Below are 27957 nucleotides of genomic sequence, written 5' to 3'. Positions count from 1 at the left end.
TGGATTTATCTACCTTTGGTCTTTGATGTTGTTAGCCTTTGGATGGGGTTTCTGTGTGGATATCCTTTTTGTTAATGTTGATGTTTTTCCTTTCTGTTTGTTAGTTTTTCTTCTAATCGTCTGGTCTCTCTGTTGCAGGTCTGCTGAAGTTTGCTGGAGGTCCACTCCAGAAATTGTTTGCCTGGATATCACCAGTGGAGGCTGCAGAATAGCAAAGATTGCTGCCTGCTCATTCAGCTGAAAGCTTCATCCCAAAGGGGCACCTGCCAGATGCCATCCAGAGCTCTCCCATATGAGGTGTCTGTCAACCCCCACTGGGAGGTGTCTCCTCCATCAGGAGGCACTAAGGTCAGGGATCCACTTGAGGAGGAAGTCTGTCCCTTAGCAGAACTCTGCACTGTGGTGGGAGATCTACTGCTGTCTTCAGAGCTGGCAGGCAGGGATGTTTAAGTCTGCTGAAGCCACACCCACAGTCACCCCTTCCTCCAGGTGCTCTGTCCCAGGGACAGAGGAGTTTTATCTATAACCTGTGACAGGGGCTTCTGCCCTTTTTTCAGAGATGCCCTGCCCAGGGAGGAAGAATCTAGAGAGGCAGTCTGGCTACAGCAGCTTTGATGAGCTGTGGTGGGCTCTGCCTAGTTTGAACTTCCTGGTAGCTTTATTTACATTGTGAAGGGAAAACCCCCTATTCAAGACTCAGTAATGGTGGATGCCCCTCCCCGCACCAAGCTCGAGCATCCCAGGTTGACTTCAGACTGCCATGCTGGTAGCGAGGATTTCAAGTCAGTGAATCTTACCTTGCTGGGCTCTGTGGCGGTGGGATCCATTGAGCTAGACCTCTTGACTCCCTGGCTTCAGCCCCCTTTCTAGGGGAATGAATGGTTTTGTCTCACTGGTGTTCCAGGTGCCACTGGGTATAAAAAAATTTCCTGCAGCTAGCTCGATATCTGCCCAAATGGCCACCCTGTTTTGTGCTTGAAACCCCATCCCTCGTGGTGTAGGGACTCAAGGGAATCTCCTGGTCTGTAGTTTGTGAAGACTGTGAGAAAAGTCTTCTGTGACTTCTGTCTTTTGTGAAGACTGTGAGAATACTATCTGGGCTGGAATGCACCATTCCTTATGGCAAAGTCCCTTGTGGCTTCCCTTGGCTAGGGGAAGGAGTTTCCCAACACCTTGAGCTTCCTGGGTGAGGTGATGCCCTGCCCTGCTTCTGCTCACCCTCCATGGGCTGCATTTACTGTCTAACCAGACCCAATGAGATGAGTCAGGTACCTGGGTGGAAATGTGGAAGCCACCTGCCTTCTCCATTGATCTCACTAGAAGCTGCAGACCTGAGCTGTTCCTATTCAGTCATCTTGCCAGCCATCCAACATTGGATGTCTTTTAATTTATTTAGGTGTTTAATTTTTTTTAACCATGCTTTGCAGTTTCAGTGTACAAATCTTATTATTATTATTTTTTGGGGTTAAATTTATTCCTAAGTATTTTATTGTTTTTGTTCTATTGTACATGGAATTGTTTCATTACTATATTTTAAAATTGTTTATTGCTTGTGCATAGAAATATAATTTAGTATGTGTTGATCTTGCAAACTTGCTAAATTTGTTTAGTAGTTTCTAAAGGTTTTCTTTTTCATAGATTCTTTAGTATTATCTGTTTATTTGATTAGGCTATATGTGAATAGAGAATCTTTTACTTCCTTCTTTCCAATCTTTATGCCTTTTATTTATTTATTTCTATCTAATTGTTCTGGCTATCATCTCTAGCACAGTTTTGAATGGAAGTGATGAGAATGGACATCCTTATCCTATATTTAAATTATAATGAAGAAATACAGAATATGTATTTACTTGCTCTGTAGTTTATCAAATTCATTTACAATTAATCCTAAGGCACTTAATCTTCTATTTTATGATGATGATAATCACGAACTATTTTAATTCTTAGTTTCTAGTTGTATAAGATTCATACTTTTCTGGTTCCTAACAGTGGTTTTCAATAGTTTATTTCTCTGAATGCTGTAATAGGTGAAATATCTATACTCTGAAGCAGATGCACATAGTCTAAATCTTACCCCCTTGACTCATTCATTCAATGCTTTTTGAACAGTCCCTGTATTTCAGGCTCTGTAGATACTGAAGATACAGAGGTAAACAAGACAAATATACTGACTGCTCTCATAGTAATCACTGTTTATTATATGTATTCTTATACTATGCTTGTAAAGCACCACATACCATGTTAGTGTAAGTAGTTATCCAATTGTGTGTTTATGTCTGTGTGTGTGTATGTGTGTGTGTATAATTGTGGTCTGTAAATGTATGTATATTTTTATGGTGCTACATTTATAAGTGACTTATGTCCACAAATTGCAATGGCAAAATCATTTTTTTGAATATAAAGCTAATGTATACAGACTACTCCCATGGTTTTTAGTTACTAACACGATTGTTCTGAACTTTGGCAGGCATCAGAATCACCTTGAGAGCTTGGTAAAACACAGATTGCCAGACTCCACCATTGAAGGTTCTAATTCAGTACCTCTAAGGTGGAGCTGAGAATTTTGCCTTTCTGACACGTTTCAGTTGATGCTGATGTTGCTGGATTGGAACCATACCCTGAGAAACAGGGCCATTAGAAAACATTTTTTTGTCACTGTGTTTAAAGTGTATTTTGGGACACTTCTAGCATAGGAATTATGTGTATTTTCTAATTCCTCCACATCCTTTTTCTGGATGTTCATTTACCTGGAGTGGTAGAGGGCTCAGTTTGCTAACTGAGCTAATAAATCCTGCTACTACAACCCAGAACCTTTTCTGTTTAGGCTGAAAATTGCTCTCCTCTAGAGATTACGTGGCCCAGCAGATTAGAAAATCTTTCACACAATGTCATGATCTAATGAGATTACTCTTTAACCTTCAATTTCCAGTAACATTCCAAATGCTAGTGAACTATTATAACCACAGTATAATCATAAACGTTGTACTAATGATCTTTCAGTGATAAATGTATTTCAAGTAGGAACCATTAGATAGAACAAGAATTTTAGATACATCTTTTTGATTAGTTCTAAGAATTTGCGGTTTATCCTTCACATGCATTTTTGCATTTGTGTTTTTATGCATCATTTTTTAATAAAAAAATTGATACAACAGCATTATGTTTTCCAAAGAGTTTACAATTACAACCAGTAGTTAGATAATAATATCTTTAATGTTTGAGAATGTTAGAGGCCAGCCAAAGGGAAAAGGCACTAACTGCCATGTTAGCCAAATAGGAGCCTCACCTGAATTACCCACATCATCATTTCTATTCTTGTCTCTGCTTTGAGATGAGGTCTAGCTCTGGAAAAGCATTAAGTTGTCTTGTAGCTATATTGTAACAATGTAAATAGGCATGTCTTAGCATTTATTAGAACTTCTGTATTTTTTCCTCCTGACATCCACATTATTCTCCTTTGTGTTTAATAAAGGCCCATGGCTAAGAGAAAAGTTATTCATACAGTCTACTTGGTCATATACTTCCCTGCTGCCTGGCTAGTCTGGAAAAGAGTCTAATTTGCTGATGATTACAATTAGAGGGGAATGATCCATTACATTAATTTTAATGAGCTGCAGCAGGTCACTTGGTTATGAATGGTACCATGCAAAGGTTGCAGTTCATGGTGATATGGAATCCCTGACAGCATCTTTATGACATTTGTGTGGTGTCCATAACAAAGGAAGGCTTACTAGTTTGTAGTCATAGAAATGGCTGAACTACACTGCATCTTTCCATTTGGACAGGCTTTCGTGTTACTATCTAAAATGCTTAATAATTTATAAACAGAGCTTATGTAACTGGCAGTTATGATGCACAGCATTAACTTAGAAGTGGTCTTTTAGTAGAAGGGATGATAAAGGGTTTCTACATTTATTATATTTCCTCTTGCTTGATTTTAAGGGTACATTTAAACTTCAGCCAGTAAATTCAGGAGCTCTAAAAACCAATTAATGATTTAGTTAAAAAGTCTGAAGCAGTGTGTAATAGACTGACTTGTCTCTTTGAGTACAAGAAAGATATTTCTATGTGGAAATTTTAATTTAAGATGTATTAATATTTTAAACAATAGATAGGTGAAATATAAGCCCTTCAAGAAAATGAAACGTTAGGAGGACAAAGTAAGAATATTTACTTTATCTTGCATTAAAAAGGGTACTTCTCTGTGATAGTAAGAATTTGGTCCTGTTAAATTTTTTTAGTTGACCAATAAGTAAACAGAATATTAAGCTTTATATAGCATTTAGTAAAATGTAAAAGAATATACTTAAAAGACTTGTTATTTTTCAAGAAGTCTTTTATAAGAATAAAATAGAAACACAACCTCAAAAGCATGCCTTTTTTCCTCAAAACTAACCTATGATTTAAGAAAGGCTTTGGGATTAACTGTAGACATTTTTGAACTGGGGACTGAGAAAACTATTTTCTTTTGCCTAAGTAGAAAATTTTGTATATTTTCAAAACCTGAATGGGTGAGGCACATCCCAAGGGGCAAGCAAGGAGTTAAAAAAGGAAAATCAGAGTCTAGAAAGGAAGTCCATTTGGATGTCACTTAAGTGGAGACACAAATCCCTAAGGACCTCCCCATTCAAAAGGATAAACATATAACAGGTGAAGAATGCTCACCTAATGATTTCAAGCTCACAGCTATCTTCCCTGCACCATTATCATAAATTGCTAGCTTGGCAAGGGAGACACAAGCAAAGAATTCATTGTTTGAATCAAGTCTTTTGACAGAGTTTCTTTCCTGGTTTATATTTATATGGGTGTTCCTGCCCTTATTTGTATCTTTGTCAACACTGTTTCATTTTCGCTCGGTATGGAATTTTACCACCACATGTCCAATTATTTTTCTTCATTCCTGTCTGTCCTCAAAGGAAGAACAGAGAACTTGGAAGTGCATAGTACGAAAGTTTGACTGGTTTGAACAGAACTGTTAGAGGTGTTCAAACCAAAGTGACTCCAACTTGAATAGGGACTGGGTAAACTGAGGCTGGGACCTGCTGGTCTGCCTTCCCAGGGGGTTAGGCATTCTTAGTCCCAGGATGAGAAGGGAGGCTGGCAGGACTGGTATCACAAGATACAGGTCATAAAGACCCTGCTGATAAAACAGGATGCAGTTAAAGAAGCTGGCTTAAACCTACCAAAGCCAAGATGGTGATGAATGTGACCTCTAGTCTTCCTCACTGCTCATTATATGCTAATTATAGTTCATTAGCAAGCTAAAAGGCACTCTCACTGTGCATATGACAGTTTACAAATGCCGTGGCATCATCAGGAAGTTACCCTATATAGTTTAAAAGGGGGAGGGACTCAGTTCCAGGAATTGCCTGTCTCTTTCCTGGAAAACTCATAAATAATCTATGTTTTGTTGAGCATATAATCAGAAATAACTAAGTATACTCAGTCGAGCAGCCCACCTGGCCTCTCTGTCTCTGAGGTAGCCATTTTTTTGTTTCCTTACTTCTCTAATAAACTCGATTTCATTTTATGGACTTGCCCCAAATTCTTTCCTGCACAAGGTCCAAGAACCCTTTTTTGGGGTCTGGAATGGAACCCCTTTCTGGTAACAGGACTAGTTTGACTAGCTTGTACCCTTTATGATGGCTACAGCACTTTAGCCAGGGCTACTTACAGGCCAACATATACATCCTCGAAATTAAGTGTCTAATTTTTCCCAAAATGGTCTAACCATGGCTACAATTAACTGCAGGTGCAATGTTGGCACCTGCAGCTAATAGAAGGACTAAGCCACCCAAAACAAACTGCCTTGGGAGAGTCTTAGGCTATTCCCTTAAAGCTCCACAATTATTTGAAGCTCCCTGCTTTTAAATTAAATTCACCACTTAACATGAACTTAACTTAGCCTATCCTTTTTTTTTTTTTTTTTTTAATTTGATGTTACAGTGTATCATTTCCACACACTAGAATAGAGTGAACCTGGACAGGGACATTTTTTGTAAACTTGAATGATACCTTTGTTAAACAGTTCCAGAAAAGAGCAGAAGCCGCTATTTCTAAAAAGAAGGGGTAAAGAAATAAGGAAAAGATTTTGTCTTATGGCAAACAGCCATGGTTTAGAAACCAGCTATCTCAGTCAGGTACCTCTTCTTTGTTGCTAAATAGTTACATAAAGTTTCACAAGTGAAAACAAGGAATCATATAGGTATCTAGCTAACAACTACAATATTTTTGTTCATATGTTTATTTTTCAGAGCCCAATAATGTTTTCTAACTAGCAATTGTACTTTTAGTACTTAGCACAATGATTTGCACATATTACATACTTACCAAGCATGCTTTTTTTAAAAAAAAGAAGCAGAGGATATTGAAGTTACATGGTCACTTGTGAAAGACTGTGGGTTATTTATATAGTTATAACCAAGTAGATTTTACTTTTTTCTAATTTATCTGACCCTCCCCACTCCCACTCTCAGCTTCACGGGCATGAAAAAAATGCTAATCTGCTATTTCGATTTTGGTCTGTCATGCATTTCTCCTAGGAGTGATAGAGTAGCTGGGTTGGATTGGAGTTGATACTGACATGATGGCCTTTCTGATGAATCTAGCTGGTCCGTGACATCACATGGCACTATTTTGAAATGGCGTAGCATGGAGTCAAAGGGAGAGACCCAGTGATCCCTTGAGTGCTGGGCTATGTGGGAGGTGTCTGTGCAGAGTGGGAGATCAAGACATGACCTAATTATTAGCTGGCACTGGCTTTTCTGCTCTTGGATCTATTTCATTACGACTGAAGCTTGTATCAACAGATTTTGAAAGGATGAAGACGTGGATATTTCCCAATTGTTTGACTTTTGACCTTCCTGAATGACATGCATTTCACTAAGAGCCGCAGGCTAACTGGTCACAGCACAGCATGGTTAGGGCTATACAAGTTAAGACCTAGCTGGGGTCTCACAGCTTCTTAGCGTATCACAAAGTAATGAGTAAGGAAACTTGATATAGACCCTGAGGTTAGAGGTCAACAGTCAGAATTCTCACAACTTTATTAGGTAATCATCTATTAAAGGTTTTATTAAATAGATACCCATTTTTCCTACAATTCATAGTAAACAGAGAAAGAACTGTCTTCGACTTTGGAACTGTTGCCATTGATGGCTTCAACAGAACTGTCAAAATGTTCAAGAGGAGTAACACATACTTTTTTTTATAGTTCCCAAACATCTGTAATTGTGATTACTTTTAAGTCTTCTCGAGAAAATGAATGTCTTCAAAAATATAATGTCAAGTTAGGATAATAACATGGACATAGCTGATGCCGTATTTTTGATAAGAATCCTCTTTGTTCATTTATTTCAAGGAGAAAATCAGTATCTTTTTATGGTGAGTGTCTTAGCTCTCCTTGAAAAATTGCATTACATACGTAACAGAAAACTTTATAGCTTCAATAGACATTCCCAGCAAATTCAGTGCCTTCACAGATGTATTATTGTGCATTTCATGCATACATTCCAAAATCTGACCAGCTTAACCTAATAAAAACCCAGATGTTAAAATGCCTTATTCCTACAAATTTTATGAGCTCTGGGCTCCAATTCTGGCTTGCTATGATTGGATGAATAATTTTATTAAAAGGATTTTTGTGCTTATTGAGAGAAGAACCTCTAAGGAATGTCACCTCTCAATCTATGATGCATGTTCATAGGCTGATCGTTACTGAAGGGCTAATTGGAGTTGCTGAAAACATTTATGTTCCATTGTAGTTTATTTACACATACTTTTCTCAGTTTGAAGATACGTTGAGAAACTAGAGATGATCATTATTAGTATCTAAATAACAGTTAAAATTGCTTTATTTCTCCAGTGATAGATTGGTAGCTCATAAGTAGTTTGGAATTCTTTGCTTATATAAAGACCTTAGACTGGGTATGGTGCTCACACTTGTAATCTCAGCACTTTCAGCACTTTGCAGAGTCAAAGTGGGAGGATCACTTGAGCCCAGGAGTTTGAGACCAGCCTGGCCAATGTAGTGAGATCCTGTTTCTAAAATTAAAAAAAAAAAATAGCCGGCCTAGTAATGCACCCCCATCATGCCAGCTACTCAGAAGGCTGAGGTGAGAGGGTTACCTGAGCCTGGAATGTGGAGGCTGCAGTGAGCTGTGACTGCACCACTGCACTCCAACCTGGGTGAGGTGACAGAGTGGGATCCTGTCTCAAAGAAAATGTTTAAAAAGTTTAATATAGCTGTGACATCTTTAGTGATACCAGTTTTCTTATAGTAATAATCTCCTCCCGTCTTACTTTGGAAAAAAAAAACATTACATTTAAAAACAAAGATTATACTTTTCAACTGATTATTGTGTGCCCACATTTCAAACTCTAGCTCTGGCAGATGTAGCGGACACTGTGATATGCTGCACATATTCCCCCTTCAGGAACAAGACACTCATTCCTTCAGCTGCCAGGAATGTTGACTGCTGAGGGCTCATAGCTGAGTCCCTTCCCAGCAGGCACTCTCTGCCAAAGGGAGCTGCCTTTCTCAAGGTTACGACCTCTCTTTATGGGCAGCACACATTTAGTGAGTAGGTAATGCAGGGATAAAATGGTCTGACTCCCTTGCCTTAGTATGGGACAAATCTGAAGGCCTATCCAGCTCTAGAATTCCTCAGAAGATTGGCTGAGATCTTGGCTACAAATTCTTTTCTATTCAACTTCTCCCTCTGTCAAAATTCTGCTTCGATTCCTTTATAGTCCAAACAGCAGACTTAAAGCCAGGAGAACTTTGACTCCTTGAAGTTGATAACTGAACAATTCTCCCAATAGAGATCCCCATTTTTATATTAATCTCATCTGAAGACATCCTGCACTCATGAACTATCCCCTCATTGGGCCTCAAAACGGATACAATCCCGGGACACTTAAATCAAACTACCTTAACTGCTATATGACCAGGCCTTTACTATGGACAATGCTCAGAAATTTGTGGGTCTAACCACAGTTTTATACCTATTGTTCTAGCATTAATTCCCTCAAAATGCTTCGAAACCTGATCCCCGTCCATGCTATAATATCACTGCAAAACTCTCTGGCATTAAGCTTTTAGGTTAAAGACTGAGGGAATCTGCACTTACCTGTAGTGAATGCCCTAACTAGGTACTTCCACATGATCCATTGTCATCCTGTCAATGATCATAAGTTTATTCTCCATTATTCAATTAAAATCATCAAATTTCATTTATTATACACCCCTTACACCAAAATTCATCAAAACACAAAAACATAAAGCCCCCTGAGAACTAAAATGAATGAAAATCTGTTCACCTCTTTTACTACCCTGACAATTCTAGGTCTGCCCATAGTAGTATTAATCATTTTGTTTCCCACCATACTATTTGTGACCCCCAGTCATCTAGTTAGTAACCATTGATTTCCATTCAACAATGACTAATTCAAACACTTTTCTATTCAACTTCTGTCTCTATCAAAATTCAGCTTTCTTCATTTCCTTGGCAGTTCTGAGAGTACTCTCCAAATAAATACTGGCATTTCAATGATTAACTCAAGGAACTCTGAGTTCAAGGAACTTTTCTGAGTTCCTAAGGAACTCAGGAAAGCATAGGAATATAAAGTTCAAGAGAGTAAACTAGAAATAAGATGTTCCCTGAAACTTTCTTTTTTGCAAACACTGCTCTTTTACTCTCTCTCTCTCTCTCTCTCTCTCTCTCTCTCTCTCTCTCTCTCTCTCTCTGTGTGTGTGTGTGTGTGTGTGTGTGTGTGTGTGTGTTTTGAAGTCTGTACATTTAGGTTCTGCAGATGGGCTACTTTAGTAGAACTTCTTTTAGTACATTCCTAAATCTTTTAGTGCAAAGCCAAGCACCTAATACTAATTCTACTAGGCTATTGCTAGGCCATGAGATTATCACCCAGAACAGACTCGGAAACAGCATGTGTTGAGAGTTGAGGAGTTAACGGGGAAGACCACCTTAGTGATCACACACTAAACCATCTGCAAGACTTCATGTCTCAGAATGCAAGTGACTGGGTGACTGCACTCTCTAAACACAAAAGGAAATGTTTCAAAAGTCAGGCGCCAAGAATGATTTGTTTTGCACTTAGTAAATCCCTTACAAAGCAGCCAGATATATGGATTGATCTCCTGGAAGGTTTGCCCCTCTGTCATGCGTACACAGATATATGACCTGGAGGGATTCTTCCATTTCCCGGGAAGATAAACAATATAGAGTATAATCAAGCTTGGCATTTACATGGTCTTGGGAGATAATTTAAGGTCTTCTGTATGGCAGCTTCAGGAATGTTATAAAGAGGTTATGAGGCAGAAATATGAAAAAGAGATGAGCAGAGGGCAGGGAGAGCAATAGGAAGGAATCATGTTATAGTTTTATTTCACATTGACTCTCTGATTACATCATTCATTCATTCATTCATTCTTCCATCCATCCATCCATCCATCCATCCATCCATCCAGTTATTCAATATATACTTGGCTGGGCTAGAAATATTGGATGTTCAGACTGGCACTCGTTTATAGAAGCAGGTGCTGAAAGTGCCTAATTTCAAATTCTGACTGGCTCAACTTAACAAAAGATAAGATGTCTGAGTGTCTTATTCCTTCAAATTTCTATCATCCTTCAATAAGATATTGAAATGATGGAGATAAAATATTCATTTTGTGATAACTTGTGATGCCCCGGCAAGCTATTTTACAGGGGATACTTGACTTAGAGTGGGCCCTTAGTTGAGTAATATGGCATAGCAAGCAAGAGAGCAAGAAAGGAGAATAGTTTTCTAGATTCTGAACTGTGGGAAATCTACAGGTTCAAGTGTTGCTTCAGAATTTCCCACCTGTGAACAACTAAATTGGTGTTCAAATAAAACAGGTATTACATTTACCCCAAATTAGGAGACATCGTGACTTACTTTGTTGCTTGAGCTTCCCTGTCCTTTCATTGTCATCTTTCAGATTCATTTTCACACTGGTAGTGGTGGTAGTAGAAGCTCTAGAACACTGAGAAAGTTTGTCATTGATTGTATTCAGTGTCTGCACTGATTTGAACAATGTGCATAGAGTGGTGAACAAAAAAGTTGGATAAGGTTTCTCTCTTAAGTGGAGATGACATGCTACTTATTAAGAAAATTAGGTGGAACAAGGCCAGACGCCAGCGTATGACTACATACCCATTGTTCTGTAGAGTCTGTGTTAGATTTTGTGTGGGCAGGCATGTTTTGACTACTTAAGGCAGTGTTTGGTAGTGTCACGGTATTGTATTGTTGTTAGGGTAATGTAGTAGCTTTATGTTACGTGTGAGATGCATGGCTGATGTTTGCATTTCTGGATTCTAATTATAGAAAGAATGATGCATGTAGACTTCCTAATGCTTGAAATTTAAAAGGGTAGTATATGTTCAGTTTCAAAACAGAGACTTTGAGGAGCAAGGGTCAAGAAATTATCTTTTTCTATGTGGTAGGTGTCTTGGCCCTTTGTGCGGGAAGTCACCTGAAGACTATAGGGACATGGACTACAGGCCACAGTAACTAGTAGATTCCTTGGCATATTCTGGAAGAAGGAGTGTTTCTGTTGGTGTTTTAGGAACTGCCAATAAACCGTGTTTCTACAAGAAGCCTAGTTTCTACTAGTTAACTTTAACTAGAGGATTCACCGACACCTGAGAGATTTATCAAATGACCTGGCCTTGCAGAATTCTGCAAGCTCCTTAATAGGCAACGGTACTTCATAGGGCAAGGCAAGTCCCATTTTTGGAAATTGCCCTTGGATTAGAGTGAGATAATTGGAGTTTAAATGCCTATACCAATCTTCCAAGACAAAGGTGCTATTTTTGATAGCACTATGGAACTCCACAAAACTATATAAACAACATTATGACTCTGGCACTTTAAGCAGCAATATTTTAAACTTATATTTAAATTTTCTGTGTGCAAGAGTTGATTTATTTTATTCACCATCTGCCTATCACTTATACCTGCACTTTAGGAGACTTGTATAAAGTGGTGTATAAGTTTATAAAGTGTTTTTAAAATACCATATATTATTGGTTTTAGAATATTATCTCTGAGGAGCCTTGGTTTATAAGCTTTTGGCTTACACTAGACAGTGCATGCTATTTAAGCAGTCAATCTCTATTCTTTGATGAGGATGATTTTTGACTTTGATGACCTGACATATAAATAGGAAGAGGTATTATTATTAATCTTTTCCCCATAAGGATTCTTCTATCTGATTGCATTCAATAATGTTCCATAAAATTACCCATGCTGTTGCTCTGTGGAGAAAACTGAAAGAAGCAGATCGTATGATACGGCGCTAATCACTGATCTTCTTTGGTAACCAGTTAGACTCGAAAGAGTTGATATCATAAGAAATGAAAGGACATCTGGTAACTGGAAATCTAACATTAGCCACTCCTTGGGAGAGTGACTCAATTTAACTGATAAACCAAGGAGTCAGCTTGCATTTATACACTTGGTTTTTTCTTTGGTTCAATGTTACTTTTAGGAAATGAATGACAGCTAGCATACATAAAAATCCTAAGAAAAACTAAAGAATCATCCTGCAAAGATGTGTGATTTTTTTTATATTATAATTTAGTTCTTTAGATTTTAAATGTTTTTTGAACCTACTCAAAGAATAGTCAATAAAGGGATACCTTAAAAGGAATACTAAATTAAATTGGGAACTAAATATGTATTTTTTCAGAAACCCTTCAAAATCTCAGTTATTGTTGGAATTTTATTTTCCCCAAGGTAACTCCTTAAGTTAGTTTATTTGTTTGTTTGTTTTTTATTTATTTTGAGACAAGGTCTTGCTCTGTCACCCAGCCTGGAGTGCAGTGCTGCAGTCAAGGCTCATTAAAACCACAACTTCCTGGGCTCAAGTGATCGCCCCATCTCAGCTTCTGTATTAGACTGTTTTCTTGCTCTACTGATAAAGACATACCTGAGACTGGGAAGAAACTGAGGTTTAACTGGACTTACAGTTCCACATGGCTGGGGAGGCCTCAGAATCATGTTGGGAAGTAAAATGAACTTCTTACATGGTGGCGGCAAGAGAAAATGAGGAAGATGCAAAAGTGGAAACCCCTGTTAAGACTATCAGCACTTGTAAGACTTATTCACTACCATGAGAACAGTATGGGCGAAACTGCCCCTATGATTCAAATTATCCCTACCACGTGGGAATTATGGGAGTATAATTCAAATGACATGTTGGAATTATGGGAGTATAATTCAAGATGAGATTTGGGTGGGGATGCAGCCAAACCATATCACTCCACCCTTGGCCCCTCCAAATTTCATGTCTTCACATTTCAAAACCAATCATGCCTTCCCAACAGTCCCCCAAAGTCTTAACTCATTTCATCAGTAACCCAAAAGTCCACAGTCCAAAGTCTCATCTGAGACAAGGCAAGTTCCTTCCACTTATGAGCCTACAAAATCAAGTTCCTTCCACTTATGAGCCTACAAAATCAAAAGCAAGCTAGTTAGTTCCTAGATACAATGGGGTACAGGTATTGGGTAAATACAGCCATTCCAAATGGGAGAAATTGTCCAAAACAAAGGGGTTACAGGGCCCATGCAAGTCTGAAATCCAGTGGGGCAGTCAAATTTTAAAGCCCCCAAATGATCTTTGACTCCAGGTCTCACATCCAGGTCATGCTGATGCAAGAGGTATGTTCCCATGGTCTTGGGCAGCTCTGCCCTGTGGCTTTGCAGGGTATGGCCACCCTCCCAGCTAATTGCACAGGCTGGCATTGAGTGTCTGTGTCTTTTGCAGGCAAACAGTGCAAGCTTCTGGTGGATCTACCATTCTGGGGTCTGGAGGATGGTGGCCCTCTTCTCATAGCTCTACTAGGAGGTACCACAGTTGGGACTGTGTATTGGGGATCTGATGCCACATTTCCCTTCCAAACTTCCCTAGCAGAAGTTCTCCATGAATTCCCTGCCCCTGCAGCAAACTTCTGCCTGGGCATCCAGATATTTCCATACATCTTCTGAAATCTAAGTGGAGGTTCTCAAATACCAATTATTGTTATTATTATACTTTAAGTTCTGGGATACATGTACAGAATGTGTAGGTTTGTTACATAGGTATACATGTGCTATGGTAGTTTGCTGTACTCATAAACCCATCATCTACATTAGGTATTTCTCATAATGCTATCCCTCCCCTAGCCCCCAACCCCCAACAGGCCCCAGTGTGTGTTGTTCCCTTCCCTGTGTCCATGTTTTCTCATTGTTCAACTCCCACTAATGAGGGAGAACATGCAGTTTTGGGTTTTCTGCTCTTGTGTTAGTTTGCTGAGAATGATGGTTTCTAGCCTCATCCATGTTCCTGCAAAGAACATGAACTCATCGTTTTTTATGGCTGCATAGTATTCCATGGTGTATATGTGCTACATTTTCTTTATCCAGTCTATCATTGATGGGCATTTTGGTTGGTTCTGAGTCTTTGTCATTGTCAAACACCAATTCCTGACTTCTGTGCACTCATAGGCTCAACACCACATGGAAGCTGCCAAGGTTGGGGCTTGCACTCTCTGAAGCCTTGGTTTGAGCTCTATATTGACGCCTTTCAGGCTGGAGCAGCTGGGACACAGGGCACCTGGTCCCTTGGCTGCACACAGCTCAGGGACCCTGTACCTGGCCCATGAATCCATTTTCTTCTAGGCCTCTGGGCCTGTGATAGGATGGGCTACTGTGAAGACCTCTGATATGCCCTGGAAACATTTTTCCCATTGCCTTGGGGATTAACATTTAGCTCCTCATTACTTATGCAAATTTCTGCAGCTGGCTTGAATTTCTCTTCCGAAATTTTTTTTTTCTTTTTTTCACATTGTCACATTTCCAAACTTTTATGCTCTGCTTCCTTTAACAGCACCCAAGTCACCTCTTGAATGTTTTGCTGCTTAGAAATTTCTTCTGCCAGATACCCTAAATCATCTCTCTAAAGTTCAAAGTTCCACAAATCTCTAGGGCAAGGGAAAAATGCTGCCAGTCTCTTTGCTAAAACATAACAAGACTCACATTTGTTTCAATTCCCAAAAAGTTCCTCATCTCCATCTAAGACCACCTCAGCCTGGACCTTATTGTCCGTATCAATATCAGGCTTTTGGTCAAAGCCACTCAACAAGTCTCTAGGAAGTTCCAAATTTTCCCACACTTTCCTGTCTTCTTTTGAGCCCTCAAACTGTTTCAACCTCTGCCTGTTACCTAATTCCAAAGTCACTTCCATATTTTCAGGTATCTTTTTAGCAATGTCCTACTCTACTGCTACCAATTTACTTTATTAGTTCATTTTCATGCTGCTGGTAAAGACATACCCAAGACTGAGAAGAAAAAGACATGTAACTGAGTTTATAGTTCCACATGGCTGGGGAGGCCTCAGAATCATGTTGGAAGGCAAAATGCACTTCTCACATGGCTGTGGCAAGAGAAAATGAGGAAGATGCAAAAGTGGAGACCCCTGATAAAACTATCAGATCCCATGAGACTTACTCACTACCATGAGAACAGTATGGGGAAAACCACCCACATTATTCAAATGATCTCCCACTGGGTCCCTCTGAAAATACCAGGAATTATGGGACTACAATTCAGGATGAGATTTGGGTGGGGACACAGCCAAACCATATCAGCTTCCTAAGTAGCTGGGACCACAGGTATGCACCACAATGCCCAACTAATTTTTTTTTTTTTTTGAGATGGAGTTTTGCTCTCGTTACCCAGGCTGGAGTGTAATGGTGCGATCTCGGCTCACCGCAACCTCCGCCTCCTGGGTTCAGGCAATTCTCCTGCCTCAGCCTCCTGAGTAGCTGGGATTACAGGCACGCGCCACCGTGCCCAGCTAATTTTTTTTTTTGTAATTTTTAGTAGAGACAGGTTTTCACCATGTTGACCAGGATGGTCTCGATCTGTTGACCTCATGATCCACCTGCCTCGGCCTCCCAAAGTGCTGGGATTACAGGCTTCAGCCACCGCGCCTGGCCCCAACTAATTTTTAAATAGTTTTTGTAGAGACAGGGCGTTGCTATGTTGCCCAGGTTGGTCTTGAACTCCAGAGATCAAGAGATCCTTTTGTTTTGGCCTCCCAAAGTGCTGAGATTACAGGTGTGAGCCACCAAACCCCACCTACCCCTTGAATTTTTAATGTGTATGAATGTGATTTAGATCAATTTACTTGCATGGATCGGAATTCTCAGCCAAGGCAGCAGTGAAAACAAAATGAATTACCTCTCTTGTTTGGCCAGAAGATAATGTTTGCCACTTATTCTACTGGCCTAGAATGCTGAGCCAGATAACATTGCTCTTAAATACTACAGATTCTGTGTTTATGTTCAGTATATATCAGGCCTGACCTGCATAAATATTTATGCCACTTAGTAGGGCATGCTGGCCTGACTTACTTAAATATTTTAGCTAAATAGTGACCCAAATGTCAGTTTTGGCAGACGTATAATTTGATGATTAAGAGCATAAACTTTAAATCGGACACACTTAGACCTGAATCATGGCTGTACCCCTTACCAAATCGTTGGCTAAGGAGAAAATATTTCACACCTCTATCAGAGTTGTCAGCAGGATTGACTGAGATGTCTACATGTAACGTGACATAGTAGTTAGTGCACAAAAAAGTTATCTACTGAATATACTTGGTTTGAATAATTCTTGTGCAAAAATACGATGGGCACAGTGGCTGATGCCTGTAATTGCAGCAAATTGGGTGGCTGAGGTGGGTGGATTTCTAAAGCCAGGAGCTTGAGACCAGCCTGGGCAATATAACCAGGCCCCGTCTCTACCAAAAATAGATAAATAAAATAAAAATTAAGGAAAGAGATACCGGTCAGGGCAGTGGCTCATGCTTATAATTCCAGCACTTTGGGAGGCCAAGGTGGAAGGATCAGTTAAGCCCAGGGGTTCGATACCAGACTGGGCAACCTGGAGAAATCCCATATCTACAAAAAATACAAAAATAAATTGGGCATGGTGGTATGCATCTAAAGTCCCAGCTACTTGGAAGGGTGTGTAGGAGGATTGCTTGAGCCTGGTGAGGTGGAGGCCGCGGTGAGCTGTGATTGGTCCACTGCACTACAGCCTGGGAGATAGAATGAGACTGTCTCCAAAAAAGGGAGCCTTTCCAATTGCATCTTATCAGGACCATAAAATCATTATGATTATTTTTTTGAGACGTAGTTTCATTCTTGTTGTACAGGCTGGAATGCAGTGGCACGATCTTGGCTCACTACAACCTCCATCTCCTGGGTTCAAGCGATTCTCCGGCTTCAGCCTCCCAAGTAGCTAGGATTACAGGCATGCGCCACCATGCCCGGCTAATTTGTTTGTAGACCAGGCTGGTCTTGGACTCCTGACCTCATGTGATTCTATCTTGTTGGCCTCCCAAAGTGGTGGGATTACAGGCGTAAGCCACTGCACTCAGCCATAATTTTTGCTAATGGAATGAAATTTAAATGTATTTTAGTTATTATCTGTTAAGAATAAATGTATTTAGATGATATACATATTATTACAAAGTAGCTCTTACAGTATATATCTGTTGATAAAGTTGAGTCCAAAGTTGTTTTTATTTTAGTTTGAATCTGTTTATTTTTCTGTAAACTAGTTCTATTTCTCCCATTTGCATTTCCCAGTTTGGCTTCTCACTGTGGTTTACTCCTGACTGAGTGCTTCCTGGTGTCAGTGCTGATCTTCTAACTGCACGGAGTTCTCAGACTTACTTAGAGTAGTCAGACTTCAGGAGACAGATAGATCTCTTCTTCAACCACTTAGAGCTCATCAACTGATTTCTCTTTCTATTTGGTTTATCAAAAGTCTTGGTGTCCCAAGAAAGAATGACATATACTATAATCTGTTAAGTTTTCTCTTTTATCTTGTTTATTTGTCCTTTCAGTATTTGTTGATTACTACTATGTTCTAGGTACTGGTTTAGGCTCTGGGGAGGTAATGGCAAACCTGATGGAATCCTTCAAATTAGAGACAAACATAATTAGAATATAAGTAAATAAAAATACAGAATGTAAGTAATTTTCTTTCCCTAATGTTAAGGTGGGGTTAATTTTGTCCTAAAAAGTTTTCTGAATAATCTCAGAGATGAAACCTGCAGGATGAGTTAGTCTGACTCAGGGGTATAGGAGGGGTGAAAAAGGGTATTCCAGCACGTGCAAAGGTCAGGGAGCAAAGAGAGGTCGGTTTGCTCTGGGAATTACAAGTAGAAGAGGCTGGAGTGTAGTATGCAAGAATGGGACATGTAAGAAGGAGCCATATTGTGGTCTCCTATGCAAATAATTACACGAGAAACCCTTCATGAGTGATTCTAAAACAAGATCTGACTCACTGGAAGTAAAAGGTCTGTTTCCTTGCTCTTTGAAGCCCTATCCTGATTGCTTAGTCACGTGGGTGCTCTCTTTTGAGACAACATGCCTTCTTTTGTCATGCATTTAGTGCCCACAAGGCAGCTTCTATAAGCCTCATTGCAGCCCATGGTGGCCTGGATCAGCTACGTATTTCTGTTCTTGTCACAATGATCTCTGCAATGAGCTTGGCACTGTCTACCCTGGAGTGACTGTCTTCTTGCCCAAACTGGTGGGAAATAGACACCAAAAGCATTTGCTAAAATGGTATCTGTTGATCAAAACACAATTGCCTATCTGCAGGGATGCACACATGAGAAACCAGAACCAAGCAATGCACTGGCTCAGAGTCCTCTGCTTTGGTAGATAAACTTCAGCTGCTGCAAGAAGATTTTCAGCCTATTTTGTACCCCTTTTGTGGTAGGGGCTGACATAATTATCCAAGAAATTGCATTCTTAGGTCTTTCTCCAGCCTTGATTTAATATTTAGAATAAAATGAGCCCTTGGCAATGTTCTCTGTCTAAAAGGTGAATCCTAGGTTTGTGATTATGAGAATGATCCCCAGTTTCACCAGTTCAGCATCCAATCTATGACAAATCAGGCATTTCTTTCCTTCCTCCCTGCTTCCCTCCCTCCCTCCCTCCTTCCCTCCCTCCCTGCCTCTCTTTCTCCCTTCCTCCCTTCCTTCCTCTTTCTTAGGGTCTCATTGTTGCCCAGACTGGAGTATGCAGTGGGGCCATCACAGCTCACTGCAGCCTTGAACTCTGGGGCTCAGGTGATCCTCCTCCCTCAGCCTCTAGGACTATAGACACACATTACCATGCCCAGCTAATTTATCGTGTGTGTGTGTATGTTTTGCAGATATGGGGTTTCAGCATGTTGTCTAGCCTGGTCTCAAACTCCTGCTCAAGTGATCTGCCCACCTTGGCCTCCCAAAGTGCTGAAATTATAGGGGTGAGCCACTGTGCTCAGTCAAAAATAGGGCATTTTCCACATCAAATACATTTTCACAATTTTTTAAAGTTAAAACAGTAGGTATGAGGGCACTTGTAAAAAATACTAGCTAAAAAGTCTTAAGACAAAGGTGACTTTTTTTTTATTGGCAGTTGGTATAGCCCAGAGCTAACCTAGTGTAATGCAACAGAAAATTTCCTAATTACGTTGTAATTTATCTAGTAGTCGGGAGATGAGTTGGACAGCAATGATTATGAAATGGCGAACAAGTAGAGAGCAAATAAAGAGAGATCGGAGAAGTTTTCCCATTGTTCCAAAAGGGTCTCTAGCCTCTGTGAGTCTAGACTGAAGGAGGAAAATGGTAGCCATGAGTTCAGTTGCGGTTTCTGTTTGTTCTATGAAAACCTGTGTCTGATGCTGCCTGCAAAGTCATTTTATGTGGAGGCCTTAGTCTCTGGTTTAAAATAATGACTGCAGAAGTTGTTCAAATGGGATGGGATAATGTGTGAGAGAAAGTTTTGTACATTTTAAAATGCTCTACAAATGTATGTTGTATGTTTTTTCCCAGCATCTGTATGAGGAGACATCAGGAAGCAGTGTAGTAAAGTGATTAAAAGTGTAGGTTTTGGGTCTCAGCTCTTCCAGCTCCACAGTTTACTATGTTGTGTGGGGCAAATCGTTTGAGCTTCACAGTGCTTGATTTCCCTTTGCAAAATGGGAAGACTAATAGACCTCAGCACTTAGGAACTTTGAGTAGTTGGGACTAATGTATTGAATCAGAGGGGAGGAGCAACTAGAAATGAGGTATGGTTAAATTTCCAGCTCCAATCAGCCTCTCTAAACATTGGTTTCTCAGAGTGTTGTCAGAATTTAGTAAGACAGTATACATATGACACTTAGCACAGGGGCACATAAGTATAGATGCCTGCTATAATGATTATATTAGTTACTCAGACTCACTAGAGGACCAAACCCCTTCCCATGTTTGTTACCCTTGGGTCAGGGACACATAAGATTTAAAAAATAAATCTCATAAAGTTGTCTTTACACACATACAAAATCTCTGTTAAACACAAATAGTAAAATGTAGTCAGCCACAAAGCCAGAAAAGGGCTTTCCTCTGCTTCATTCAGCAGAGTAAGAAACTCCAGTTCATCTCAGTTTGCTTGGGGGCCAGCCTCATCTTCAGTTCATGGTGATGGTGTCTTCACCTGGTACATTTTCATTATCCCAGTGACTTTAGCAGGTAGTATGGCAGCATGCTGACAGGTAAGCATAATGACATGAGACAGCCCCAATGCCTTTTGAAGGCAACCATGGCCTAAGCAATTGTAAGTAGCAGTGCCTTTAGCCATGTGCATGGTCTGAATGTTTGCGTCCCTCCAAAATTCCCATATTGAAACCTAACTTTCAAAGTGTTAGTATTAAGTGGTGGGCCTTTGGGAAGTCATTAGGTCATGAGAGCTTCACCCTCATGAACTGAATTATTGTCATTAAAAAAGAGGCTTAGGAGAGCTTTTTTTTTTTTTTTTTTTTTTGCCCTTCCACAATGTTAGGACACTTATAAGGTGCTCTCTAGGAGGAGTGAGCCCTCACTAGACACCAAATCCGCTGGTGCCTTGATTTCGGACTTTCCAACCTGCAGAACTGTGAGCAATACATTCTATTGTTTATAAGTGATCCAGTCTAAGATATTTTGTTATAGCAGCCCAAATGAAGTCAGACACTTGGAGAACAGTGTAAGAAGCACTATGGAATGGACATCAGTCCTTCACACCTGACATCAAAAGTGATGGTACTGGAAAGCCATGGCACTATCGTGAGCCTTCAGTGTTGGGTGTGGACTTACAAGCCCTTATTGAGGTTTCTTTGCTTTCCCCATAGTCAATTATTTTATGCTAAGACAAACTGAGATGGGATCAAGAATAAGCAGACAGTTACAGCTTCTGGAGAAATCTTTACCTTCTTCTATCTCCTTTACTCAATACTCCTTGACAGAGATTTAGGGAGGTAGAAAGGGGAAGAGTTCCCCATCAGTTCCCTAGCTGTGCAGGTTGTAACTTTGGTGAAAGCCTTTGGTGACATCTGTGATATCATTGTGACCCAAGTAACTCTCTGGGTGCACAGGCATAGAAGTGGACAGACAGGGGGAGCTCTCATTTATTCAGTTGACAATATTTATGCAGCACCTATGATGTGCTGCATCTGGTTCTGGGAGCTGGCTATATGGCAGCATATGCAAATACAAAGATCCCTGTATCCTGAAACTTACATTTTACAGGAAGAGATGAACTGTGAACAAACAAAGAACTGAGTCAGATAGATGGTACAGCTGATGGTATTAGTGCTGTTGAGAAAATAAAGTAAGGAAGGTGGTGGGGAATGCAGAGTTGTACTCCTCATTGAGCTCCAAGACAGAAGTGTGTGGCATGCTTGTTCTATGTCCACTTGTTTGGGCATAGTTTTGATGACAGAAGCAAAGGACTGCAGTTGGTGCTGCTGGTCCTGGTAGCTGGATCTTCCACTCAGTGTGGCAATTCTGTATTCCACATCTGAGATGGAGACCAAGTGTCCTTCCTAGGATTCTGTACTTGTAGTTTGTGTAATATGTTTCTTATTTGGTGTTAGAGATAATATTCCTCTGGGTTCTGTCCTAACATCTTTATCTGATGTCTTCTAGCCTATGCCACCTTCTTAAATGGTTTTGGAGACAAGCACACGTGTATATTGTGAGTAATCAAACGCTTTTTCCTCTATAGTCATATCACATAATAACTAACCAGCAAAGCTTAATTTCTAGTATTTGAGACAATAGGAACTGCAAATAATGAAATCAACCTCAAATCTGTTTAGCACAATATTTCAACGTCTCTTCTTATCCAGCTTTTAATGAGAACTGCTAGTAGACACTTTTACTGCTATGAATTTCCATTCCTTTACTTTTCTTTCCTGATCTGTCTGTTAGGTACTCAGAAGCAGTAAAGTAACCTAGTTTGGGCTTTTAAATAAAAGAGGAGATTAAGGAAGGCAGGAATGTTTCACTAAGGAACTCTCAATTTTATATCATAAAGAGTTAACTGCTCTTTCTAACTTATGATTGACTCAGTCATGTGACTCATTGTATATTGTGCTTTTCTTTAACTATCTGAATGTTATGAAGCTGATGTAATCTTTGGTACTAATTGCCAGTACTTCCAGAAAAGGTTGTTGATGTAAGAGAATGTCATCTTTTCATTTTTCCTGACTGTACTTCATGCCCCATATTATATACACACTTAACCCAGAATAAAAACACACACTGGAAACATTATGAAAAGTTTCCCACTAGAGAAAAGTAGCTACATGTAGGAGAAAAAAATACACTCAAAATGAAAATGATTTATGACCACGCCACACTGGATTTTGGGTGGGCCACAAAGGATTTGGTAATCCAAATAATGTCTAGAAAGTCTACACATTTGGGAAATACTATTGAGATTTTTATCATGCCCTTGTATTGGTGTGTTGAATAAATACTTCCTCCACTGAAGAAAATAAAAATTAGGGTTTGTTTAGATAGAATGAGTTCTTCATAAACTGCCTTTGGAAATAAAACATTCATCGTGTTGTCAAAATTCTGTACTTTAATTGCCTGCTCAGTTTTATTTATTTATTTATTTTTGCGATGGAGTTTCGCTGTTGTTACCCAGACTGGAGTGCAATGGCACAATCTCAGCTCACCGCAACCTCCGCCTTCTGGTTCAAGCAATTCTCCTGCCTCAACCTCCCGAGTAGCTGGGACTACAGGCACGCCCCACCATGCCCAGCTAATTTTTGTGTTTTTAGTAGAGACAGGGTTTCACCATGTTGATCAGATGGTCTCGATCTCTTGACTTCGTGATCCTCCCACCTCGGCCTCCCAAAGTGCTGGGATTATAGGCATGAGCCACTACACCTGGCCGCCTGCTCAGTTTTAAAACAAATTTTATTTTCTGTATCAGTTATTTTTTACTTATTCAAAAATAACATTCTTTGTATCATTATCTTTTACAAGTTAAGGATTTAGTAGTAAAAGCTTGCAGTCTTAGAGATTTTAGAGAAAAGACAAAATCTATCTAAGATCTTTTTAGTTTTTGTTAACTTAATGTGAAATAACAAGGGGTTAAATAGCTTTATAATTTTTGGCAAAGTAAAATATTCAATTGGCTTTAAGAATTATCTCCCTCTTAGCTAGAATATTCTACCAGTTACACCCTTACCTAGTTTATGAAGGTAATTAATTAGTGTAACAGCCCTTTAAAGAACATTAAAACAGTTTTTGTTATGTTTTCTTGAGTTGTAGTATCCAAATTTTTTATCATTTATCCTGAAGTGTTAAGAATTTTAAGCATACGTTCCCAATAATAAATAAGTATTGATACATACTATTTATGTAATTTTAACCATTTATTTACATGTGTAAGTAGTTGCGTATCTTTTGAAACATAACTGATAAATTAGAAAAGAATAGGACCAGGCATAATGACTCCCACCTGGAATCCTAGCACTTTTCGAGGCTGAGGGGACAGATCACTTGTGCTCAAGAGTTCAAGACTAGCCAGGGCAACATAGTGAGAACTTGTCTCTGCTTTAAAAACATGTTTTATTTTGTTTTTTGTCTAAATAGAAAAGAATTCTATTTTGTCTAAATAGAATGTGATGAGGAAAGGATAGATAATATCTGGGGTACAATATAAACTTAGGGCATAGTTCTTCATTAGTAATATGAGTTTATGACATATATTAAATAGTTCCATCAATAATTTGAATACCTAGCTTTTTCCTTCTCATATCTGGTCTGACAGCCATGATCTATATCTTGCTGTGATGCTGACTGTGAGATCATCTCAGGGGTAAAAAGAGTATTAATTTTGTCAGTTTCTTGCTTTTGCTTATTCTTGGCAAAATATCAAGTGTGCCAATCTCTTGTGTTTCTTTTTTTTTTTTGTACTTTTTTGAAAAAGCCACTTGTCCATATATGTGAAGATTTGTTTATCAAATACTAAATAATATGATCTGTAAACCACCCTATGGCCAAGGCTGTCCTGTGTTGTAATATGTTTTAGAAACAACTACAGGCTCTCCCACTCTTCCTGAAGAGATCTTGTATAGGAAATGGAACTTTTTGTCTTCTGAGTCAAAGGATAAAGATGGGTATCAAGGGAGAGCTCTGGCAATAATCACATGTGGGATACAGTAAAACTTAATGGACTATCATTTATGAATTAAAAACAAACATAAATAAGAGACCTATTGTATTTTATCCAGATCCAAGTGGTTTACATTGTGTACTCTTTTCAAAATATTCTATAATAACTTACCCCAATACCTGTTTAGAAAAAATACACACATAATTGTAATAAAATATACACATTTATTACAAACATATGCAAATACAACATTTGAATTAAAGGGGATGAGACAAAATATACATAGAAACTGCTCAATGTTTTTTTTTGTCTATCATTGCAGGTTGTTTTGTGTACTCTATTCTGGAAAACACTTTTTAGGGACTGAAAATCTGTTGCTACAAATTTATGCTTTGTTATTAAGCAGAGGAGGGGAAATATGAATGATTCAGAGAAAAAGGATTGATGACAATAGGTGACCATATTTAAGATGTTCTTCTTTTCCCACCTTTTCAGAAACAATCCCTAAGAGATGTGAATTGGACTCTTCATTATCTTGATTCTGCCCTTATCTTCTGAATTCTCAAGCCCCCCAATGGACTGCTATCATTACTCAGAGCCTTACATTTGATTGACAAATGCTCTATCTAAGAGAAACTATTGTATCTTCAAATCTGTCACTTGAGATGGAAAGCAGGTCCCTGAATCCATGAGCTATGGAATAGGGTCATTCTGTCAGGGTTGGATTGTGACATGGAGAGTATAAGTCATGCTGAGATATGATGCTTTGTCTCTTGAAGCATAAATTGTGGTTGCAACTTAATAGGTGGTACTTTTGTGCTGCTTCTGAACTTAAATAATACTTCTGATGTCAATAGCATCTATAGATTCATGTGTCCATTTAATAGCAAGCTTATTTATGTTTAGGCTACTAAATGATACACCTATTTCTTTTCATTCATAAATTTAATTTGTTGCAGTAATACCTATATTTGCTAGAAATGATTATATTAATTTAAAAACTGAAAATTATTTTCTTTATTCTGTTGCATAAATAAATATTGAATACTTATGGCTTTGGATAACCATGGTCAAATGATAATTGCATTCACATTTTTTGGTACTACTTTTCTATTGCTCTAATTTGTTCAAACACTTTTATATGTGTAATAATCTCTCATTAAATCAGGCATTCCTTAAATAGTATTAATTAGCATGTATAAAATCTACCTTGAAAACTTGTTTAATTTTACAAATTATACTGCTCCAAGATAGTATCCCTAGAGCTTCATCAATCTCTGACTTCTAAATAATTTTGAAGTGAAAAGACTTTTAATGTAAAATACTCTAAAATCCTCTTCACAATCATATTTAGCAGGAAAACGTTGTGTCACAGACTCCCAAGTATCTCTTGGATGGTTTCACAGAAAGAGTTTTATCTATCCCATCTGCATTATGCCTATTAAATACCAAGTACTATGTGAGCCTTGGTTAGTAGGACAAGGTCCCATTTTCAGGGAGGAGATACTTCAGCAAGAGACACTAAGGTCAAAGTAAATTTAATGTTGCCAACATCAAAAAGATTTAGTCAGCTGGGAGGGGTGGCTCACGCCTGTAATCCTGGCACTTTGGGAGGCCGAAGCAGGTGGTTTTCCTGAGGTCAGGAGTTTGAGACCAGCCTAGCCAATATGGCAAAACCCTTCTCTACTAAGCATACAAAATTAACTCAGCATGATGCTGCATGCCTGCAATCCCAGCTACTCAGGAGGCTGAGTCAGGAGAATCACTTGAACCCAGGAGGTGGAGGTTGCAGTGAGCCAAGATCATGCCACTGCACTCCAGCCTGGGTAACAGAGTAAGACTCTGTCTTGGAAAAAAAAAATTCAAGTCCTCTTTAAATCCAGAGGAGTAGAACCTTGGGACAGGAGTGGAAAAAGATGTTAAAGAGATCTTCACAGAGGATGAAATATTTTAGCTTGACTTTAAGGTCAAGAGGGCATGCCTGATAGAGAACATTTCATGAGCATTACCATTAAGAGCAACAACTTGTCTAAGAAATTCATTAGCTTAGTGTGCTAACATATGGGATTCAAAGCGGTAGAGAAAGAATGGCAGAAGGGAAGGCTGGGTAGACATTTTGGGGTGGTAGTCTGAATTTGATGGCAGAGGTGAGTTTGGATGATGATAAATTATCTACCACAAAGGTAGGAACAAGACAGTTTATATTGATGGGGAGTAAATATTAAGAACACACATTATTAAGGCCATTTTTGGACTCAGTAAAAAAAACTTGCATCTATGATCCATTAGGAGAAAGAAGAAGAATTTGTGGCTGTGAATTTGTAGATATTAATTGAAGGTTGTCAAGCATATACACACACACACACATATTCAAGAATATGCATAATCAAGTCTATAATTTGGAGAACAACACAAACAAAACATCAGTTTCATGTTAGTGAAAAAGATGAATTAGAGGGGAAGGAAATTAAAGGCTAGTTTGAAGGTTATTGAAACAGTTCACATGTGTTATAGGATGGCATGAGTACTGATAGGGAAAATGGAAAGGAAGAAGAACTGCAGAAACATTGTAGGGATCCAATGAACATTTGATGGCTGATTGAATTTGGAGGGTGAAACGGAAAGAAAAGTCCAAGATTCTCAGCTGTTACCTCGTGTGGGGATTTAAGTGATTGTTGAGTCAGTCATTTACCAGTGTGTAATAAACAACTCCAAAATCCAGAGACTGAAATAACAATAATTTAAAAGGCTTGTGAATCTGTGGGTGAAATGGAGCTCTCCTGATGTAGTTTGGGCTTCTCCATGTGACTCTGCTTCAGGCTGGGGCAGCCGAGGAAGCTTATCCCATCACTGCAAATCCTTGGGGCATCTGGGACAATTCCTCTCTCTGTCTCTCATCCTCCTCATACCAGTGTATAAGGCTAGGTATATCCTTCTCATGGCAGTGGCAGAGCTACAAGATTGCAAGAGGGGCAATCTTTTTTTTTTTTTTGAGACGGAGTTTCGCTCTTGTTACCCAGGCTGGAGTGCAATGGTGCGATCTTGGCTCACGGCAACGTTCGCCTCCTGAGTTCAGGCAATTCTCCTGCCTCAGCCTCCTGAGGAGCTGGGATTACAGGCATGCGCCACCACGCCGAGCTAATTTTTTGTATTTTTAGTAGAGACGGGGTTTCACCATGTTGACAGGGCCAAACCCGAAGTTCACAGGGCCAAACCCAAGGGATAAGAAAGTTCACTCTATCCACAATGAGGTCATGGCTAGAATGAAAATGCTAGAATGGTCAGGAATTGGGGACAACAATGTAATCTTCCACATTGTAGTCTCAATATTATTTAAATTTAAAAATAGTTTTGGAAATAAATCTTTAAGAAGCATAAAATGCTTTATTTTTTAATACTATATCTGTGGGTACTGATAAATGAGTTTGCAGCC

At 39.2% G+C, this 27957-nt stretch overlaps 1 long non-coding RNA gene across 1 annotated transcript in view; it reads left to right on the top strand.

Annotated features, from left to right (window-relative positions):
• The window catches only part of LOC128929850 (uncharacterized), a 31086-nt gene extending 5579 nt beyond the window's left edge, over positions 1-25507 (top strand). The window contains exons 2-4 of the long non-coding RNA XR_008477052.2: positions 139-348; positions 22037-22085; positions 25020-25507. This is a non-coding gene — a long non-coding RNA (uncharacterized LOC128929850). The remainder of the gene's footprint in view (positions 1-138; positions 349-22036; positions 22086-25019) is intronic.
• The last annotated feature ends 2450 nt before the right edge of the window (positions 25508-27957 follow it).

This window comes from Callithrix jacchus, chromosome 16 (assembly GCF_049354715.1).
Source record: "Callithrix jacchus isolate 240 chromosome 16, calJac240_pri, whole genome shotgun sequence".
Lineage (NCBI taxonomy): Eukaryota > Metazoa > Chordata > Mammalia > Primates > Cebidae > Callithrix > Callithrix jacchus.
The sequence above is the reverse complement of the archived record's forward strand: the minus strand, read 5'-3'. Positions and strand labels throughout refer to the sequence as shown.